The following is a 7,500-nucleotide window of genomic DNA, read 5'->3' as shown; positions in this document are numbered from 1 at the left end:
GAATTTTGGTCCATTTGTCTCCTCGAGAATTCAACTCTGCAAATAATTAACCTGTCTATAAAACCCAGTGATTCGCCACTGACAATGATAGGCGTCGCGTCTCTGGTTCATTTCTTGGTGGAATCACATGACGCTGTGACTGGAGGTATGTTAAGGTAAGTTTATTTTAGGAGGATTTAAATGTGTATTTAATACATCACAAACAATTAATACTAGTATATAATTATAGGACCCAGAATCGCGATTGCGGTCCCGCCTGAGTGAGTGTCTTGTGTTGATTACGCACATTTTAGTATTTTTAGTATTTGTAGAGCTTATTGTGCATAATCACCGGGTGTCATGACATTTCACTGCATATATGTATGACCGTATGTATATGTATGTGACAAATAAGTTCTTGAATCTTGAATGTTGTTGGTGACCCGTAACTGGAGAACGAGTTTGACTTGGTTTGGTTTCAACACCACCCAGCCATGTTTTGGCTGAACCTTCTTCAACCTATTTAGGCTAAAGACATCATCTAAAGTTTGTGGCCATATTATTAAAGGGGACCTATTATACTTTTCTTTATTTTCTGTCATGTATATATATATATATATATATATATATATATATATATATATATATATATATATATTTCAGTTATATAAATATTTCAGTAATCTCTGAACAAAACGCACAGGCTTCGTACCGCTCTGAACGCTCCGTTTCCAAAGGTTTTTTTCTACTCTGCACGAGCTGACGTCAGCTGGTCACGGATTTCCTTATATGGTCATCTGTGTTTCTCCAAACAAAACCAAGAAAAATTGTTTGTTTTTATTGTAGATGTATTTCTTTATTCTATCTTCTTATTTTATTTTATTTTCCGACTTTTACATGAGACAAAAAATCCGGTGGTGCAGTGTCTCCCACCAGCTTGGAGCATGGCAACGAAAGTGGGAACAAACTTTTAAATGAGGACTTGTAGATCTAATATGAGTCATGAGCTCATTTCACGCCTCAAATTCGTTCACAATCTTGGTTTGTTTTGGTGGACTGATAAGGTGGACCTGCTCAAACGCCATTGGCTCACAGAACTCGGGGCCTGGGAGGGTGGCTCCTCCCACAAAAAACAGCCCGTTTTGGAACAAGAGGGTTACAGATCCATGTTTGAATGGCTAGAATGCATAATCTGAGTGGTGTTTTCATCAACAAACTTCAGAGACATGTTTTGGGGACCTTCCAGTGGAAAACTGTGGTTGTATTTGGCAGCATGAAGCAGGAAGGCCGCCGAAAAAATGAGCATGCACGCTCAGCAAAAACACTTTCCTGGTCCTGCTCCACTGAATCACAGCGTATGGGAAAGAGAGAGGGAGGGAGAGAGGGAGAGAACAAGAGAGGGAGGGAGAGAGGGGAATCTGGTTGTTCCTACAGCCAAAGCAGTTTGCTGACTAACCTCTTTCAAATATCACCACCACCCCTCGCAAGATACATTATTAATCTGCGCATCTAGGCCAGGAACCAGCTCACACATTCCACACACCGGCACCACATCTGTTACGGCGTCGCGCTGCTGAGCCAGCGAGCCGTTCACCTTAAAGCTAACTGGACAAAAACAAAACGGGCTCAATTATTTAGACGTCAGGGTGAAATATTCACTGGAGCAATCAGGGTGTTCCGGTAGCAATCTTAATTATCTCCATGACCTGTGCCGATAAGCACTGTTCACTGCTGTTATGCTTATTTTCACATATGATGACGATTCAGTTCATGGTGATGATGACATAACTACGCTAAAGTATGTTGTACATACTTCCTCACTGAGTAGCATCTTCGGATGCCACTCTCCTCCTGGCTGAGGGTATTGTGTATACTGGCAGGGATACACCAAGACTTTCAAACTCCTCAAATCCTACCAACGGGTGGCATCGCATATTTTTAGTCTTTCCATCGCAGCAGTTCAATTAGTCTTATATGACCACAAGGGTTTCTGACCATCTCAAACCAAACTCCTGCGTCTCTTAAGAGGGGAGATTTTGTGATGATTCTCTGATGATTCTCTGGCCAAACAATAAAAATACATACTGTATATCTCATACATATACTCTACAGTATATATCAAAATATATTCTAGGAAAAATATTAAAAAATATATCCAATATAATATTTATAAATGGTGTTATTTTAAAAATATTTGTAAATATGAAAATCAATATAAGTATATAAATCTAAATACAGTACCAGTAGAGTTGTTGTATAGATCACATACCACACTCCCTAATCCCAAAGTAATAAATTACTAATGTCCAGAAATACATGCAAGAACTGGGGATGACACACACACACGTAGGCACACACGTGTATGCACACACACACACATGCACTCACACACACACACACACACACACACACACACACACACACACACACACACACACACACACACACACACACACACACACACACACACACACACTAACAGACACACACACACACAGGTTTTTCAGCTTGAAAGGACCTGATAACATATGGGATGAGATCACTGCACAGCTGAAGGCTACATATCACAAAAGATCTAATCAACACACACACAAGCGCACACACAAACACACACAAACACACACACACACACACACACACACACACACACACACACACACGCCTACACACATGCACAATGCTATGAGGTGTACCGTGCAGTGGGTTGTACTGATGAGTCATCAGGACCGGCTCTGGGCTGGGTCTGAGGTCAAGCTAGGATCGAAGGTCACTTAGTCATTATTTTGGGAACGCAAAATTGTTGCGATTTGTCTTAAGCTGTGACGTTTTATTCGGTCACTCGAGGACAGACCGAGCCGCGTGCACTTTTTGGGCGTCAAAGCAGATTAGGATTCATTTTCATGGCATCTGCCTCTCTGAAACACCCGTGCATTAAGACAATAAGTCAGAGAGGTCACAAGGCAGGAGCTATGCCGGTTCAAGGTCTTACTCAAGGACACACTGTCAGGGCAGGGCACACTGCACACGGATGGATGGTCTGATCCTGTGGGGTTCTGTTCGGGAGAGTGAACTTGTCAGCTCTTACTTCTCAAAGTTATGTTATGTAACAACGTCACTGCTGTCTAAACGCTCAAATGTGTGAAAAGTACACACACACACACACACACACACGCACACCCTCAAACCAAGGCTTGATGCTTAGTGAAGGCTGTGTTACCGTCCGAACCCCCTACCTTCTTCTCTCCTTCTGTCTTCCTCCCCCTCTCTCCCCCCTCTCCCTCTTATTCTCTCCTTCTCCTTCTCTCCTTCTTTTAGGTGCTAAGTAGACTAAAGGAGTTTCGGGGCAAAAATACAGTATGTTCTCAAGTTTGGTCCATTTACACTGCCCTTTCACATCAGGCCACTGTGTGTGAGAGTGTGTGTGCATGTTTCACCTTGTGGCTAAATAGCTTTTACCCTTACTCCCAAAGAGCTCTACAATCTAGTAGTACTACTGATAATGCTTAAGAGATATAGACTGAGAAACGACAGAAAGGGAATGAGAGAGTGAAAGTTTACAGTTTGAGAAGGTTTACATTTTTCGACACAAGGTTGTCTCTCTATACATATTTCTAAAGGGGGAATAAGACAACTTTTGCGCCGCTGTCACAAAGACAACCAAATCGCTTTACGATCGCTCAGAGCGAGTGAATGATCGACACCACAGAAGAAAAAGAAGAATTTTCACCGAAGAGGTCACGGTCGCACAATCACAGACACGCAAACACAGACGGCGAACTGACTGCTTCGGCCAATGGCCGTGACACGTCAACGTCGACACCGTATTGGAACGGGCAAGTCTGGCCTGTAACCAAACACGTAAACAGGGGAGATGCCGCATTTTCTGGATAAAAAGCACAACGATGTTTACATTTCCTGACCGGTTTCAATGAGTGGTTTTTGTATTGAAGGGTTTATGATCAGACTTGGAGTAGCTCGCTCCACCGTGCGCCATTCCCCCTAATGGTTGCCTATTAGTTGATGCAAGTCAATTGACATGTGGCCGTAAATGGATTATTTTTCTGGGAGTTCTCTCTCAAGTATATGTGTATATACAGGATATTGTAACAGCAATGTTTTTTTACACTTGTTTACACAGTTGGTTTGTTTTGTTTTTTAATTTTTCAATTGAAAATATTTAAATGAGAGAAAAATTCAATGTAATCTGGATTTATAGTATCGTATTTTGTGGTGGGAAAAGTATCCATATGTTAAATTAATTAGAAGCACAGCATATCAAAAATACTAAAAGTAAACATTTTTATTAAAGTACCTTTCATTATATGTACTTATGCAATTATGCACGTAGAAATTCAAAGGTAACCGTTTCATAAACCTTTTTTTTTTGCACAACTCTTCAAAAATTCAGTGGAGTAAACATATAAAGTCCCAAAAAATCAAGGAGACTATATCAAAAACTTTTCTCAAGAACATTTCTCGAGTAAAATGTTTGTCACAGAAGCCCATCGAGCCGTGATGGACGAAGAGAAGAAAGAAAACAGCAACAGAGACGAAAGGAGAAGAAAGAGAGAAAGACGGAGAGAGTAGGCTCCCAGGTGTACCCGAGACAAATAAACAAGGTGGGGAGGGGGCTGTCAGCAGGTGTATCGATGGAGGAATAGAAGAGAGAGAGATATATAGAGATGAGAAGGAGAGAGAGAGAGGGAGAGAGAGAGAGAGAGAGAGAGAGAGAGAGAGAGAGAGAGAGAGAGAGAGAGAGAGAGAGAGGAACAGGTGCGCTACATGATAAAAGAGGAGAGGTGACGAGGACCCAGATCAGTGCAGGTGTGCTCACACACACGGGTGCACAAACACGCACAGGCACACGCACACACACACACACACACACACACACACACACACACACACACACACACACACACACACACACACACACACACACACACACACACAGCACGACACAAATCTGTCATTCCAGCTTAGATATAAAGAAAGGGAAATGGGTAGAGATAGATAGAAATTGACAAAGAAGAAGAGAGAAAAGGAGAGAGTGTCACGGTCTGGGGGAGAGAGGGAGTGCAAGACAAGTGAAAGGGGGATGAGTGGATGGAAAACAAACAAACAGAGAGAACGTCATTTAGAGGAGAATGGGAAGGTAAAGGAGAGGAATTGGTAAGATAGATGTAAAATACACGTATATACCGCCTCCATCACTCTCTCTCTCTCACTGGACTTCTGTCTTCCCTTTCCTCACTCTTCCCTTATTTTGCTCGGTTCCTGTCATCTCTCATCGTTCTTTATTATGTCCTGACCGCTCCTCCTCCTCCTCTCCTTTCCCCTCATCGCCTCTCCTCTCCTCCTCTCCATCTCTCCTTCTCCTCCTCTCCTTAATTAACCTTCCCTCTCTCCTCCTCTGCCTCTCCTTTCCTCTCCTCCTCCTCTCCTCCTCTGCTCCTTTACTCACCTCCCCTCTCTACTTCTCCTCCCCTCCTTAATCCATACCCCCTCTCTCCTCCTCCTCTCTTCCTCCTCCCCCTGTCTCCTCCTCTGCCTCTCCTTTCCTCTCCTTCTCCTCCCCTCCTTAATCCATACCCCCTCTCTCCTCCTCCTCTCTTCCTCCTTCCCCTGTCTCCTCCTCTGCCTCTCCTTTCCTCTCCTTCTCCTCCCCTCCTTAATCCATACCCCCTCTCTCCTCCTCCTCTCTTCCTCCTCCCCCTGTCTCCTCCTCTGCCTCTCCTTTCCTCTCCTTCTCCTCCTCTCCTTAATTCATATCCCCTCTCTCCTCCTCCCCCTCTCCTCCCCCTCTCGCCTCCTCCGCCTCTCCTCCTCCTCTCCTCTCTGCTCCACCGCTTCTCCTCCTCTCGTTAATTCATACCCCCTCTCTCCCCCGCCTCTCCTTTCCTCTTCCCCCTCTCCTCCTCCTCCTTTCCTCTCCTCTCCCGCTACCGCCTATCGTCTCCTGTCCATCCCTTCTGCATATCACTGTGGTCAGTGTCCTCAACTTACAGGGTCACACACGTATACACAAACGAGACACGCACACAGACACACACAAACAGACACACACACACACACACACACACACACACACACACACACACACACACACACACACACACACACACACACACACACACACACACACACACACGCACACACAGGCTTTATTTTTGTTAGATTAGATTTTCTGTAAAGGAAGATATTACTGTATGTGAAAAAATGTGATATCCAGTCTAAAAAAATGACTCCTTGTAAAAAAGCCCAAGGTGTGCGCACACACACACACACACACACACACACACACACACACACACACACACACACACCACACATACACACACACACACGTACGTAAACACACGTCACTGTGCTTGTAATCTTAAAATGCACACACACGCAGACGCCGTAGATGCACTTAGCGCAGGCATAAAATGTCACACACACACACACACACACACACACACACACACACACACACACACACACACACACACACACACACACACACAAACACAAACTAACACCCCCACATAAGCACACACACAGGAACTTAGAGTGAGACAGAGTGAGACAAAGGCTAGACCATAATGCACTGCCTGAGGCCCCCAATTCTATCCCCCTCACTGAGCTGCAACATGGGAAACTGTGTGTGTGTGTGTGTGTGTGTGTGTATGTGTGTGTATGTGCGTGTGCGTGCGTGGGGGGGTGCTAGCAGTATAAATCGAGCCAGTTATCCATTGAAAGAGGGAGCCGAGATGGAGGGTGAAGGATAAACAGAAAAACAGAACATGGAGAGAGAGGTATGTTCCCTTTTACTTTCGTACAATCTCTTCTTTTTGGTTATTTTTTCCTCTTCCTATGCACAGAGCTCATCTCACAGTATGGATATGACCTTTGACCTCTCCGCTTGGCGTCACTCTTCACTGTCCTTAATTTCTGTCCTCAATCTCTCACTTTACAGACACCAAACAGTAAGTAAGCAAATAAAGAACGACCGTCCACAGGGTTTTGGAGGTGTAGGTAGCTCCTCAGACAGCACCAATCCTCCCGCTACTTCTGATCTGTTATTATAAAATACGATAAAATGTCCAGGTAAAACTACAAGTAACCGCTGCAGGGATGAATTTTCAGTCTATAAACCGCCAGGGATACAAAGGTACTTATTAAACAAAGCCATAAACCATGAAACCTGTGGTCACCAAGGTGTCTGCAGAGTCAAATAAAGTTATATATATTCAATCGTTTTTAAGACCTTTTTAAGGCAAATTCCGATTAAATTTAAGCCGGACTAATCATTTGGACGAATCATCATCATCTCTCAGTATTGCAGGTTGGTGCAACACTTCAGATGCAGAACTTTACACAGGTAAGTACCAGGTAGGTTCTTGGATTTCTCTCTACAGGTGAGTATGAAGGTTCATTCAGAGCAGGTCATTGTTGCAGATGCAGCAGGAGGCTTGTTTAAAATATCACAGACAAACTAATTTTGACAAAAATAACTATATCGGTGACTCGGGCAGG

The 7,500-nt window shown here is 43.8% G+C and overlaps 1 protein-coding gene across 1 annotated transcript in view; it reads right to left on the bottom strand.

Moving 5' to 3' along the window:
• scn5lab (sodium channel, voltage gated, type V-like, alpha b) overlaps nucleotides 1-7,500 on the bottom strand; it is a gene marked incomplete at its 5' end in the record, with an annotated part of 113,784 nt that overhangs the window by 28,105 nt on the left and 78,179 nt on the right. The gene's annotated exons all lie outside the window — the stretch shown is intronic.

Source organism: Zeus faber, assembly GCF_960531495.2.
Source record: "Zeus faber genome assembly, chromosome: 19".
In the NCBI taxonomy this organism is placed as follows: domain Eukaryota; kingdom Metazoa; phylum Chordata; class Actinopteri; order Zeiformes; family Zeidae; genus Zeus; species Zeus faber.
The sequence above is the reverse complement of the archived record's forward strand: the minus strand, read 5'-3'. Positions and strand labels throughout refer to the sequence as shown.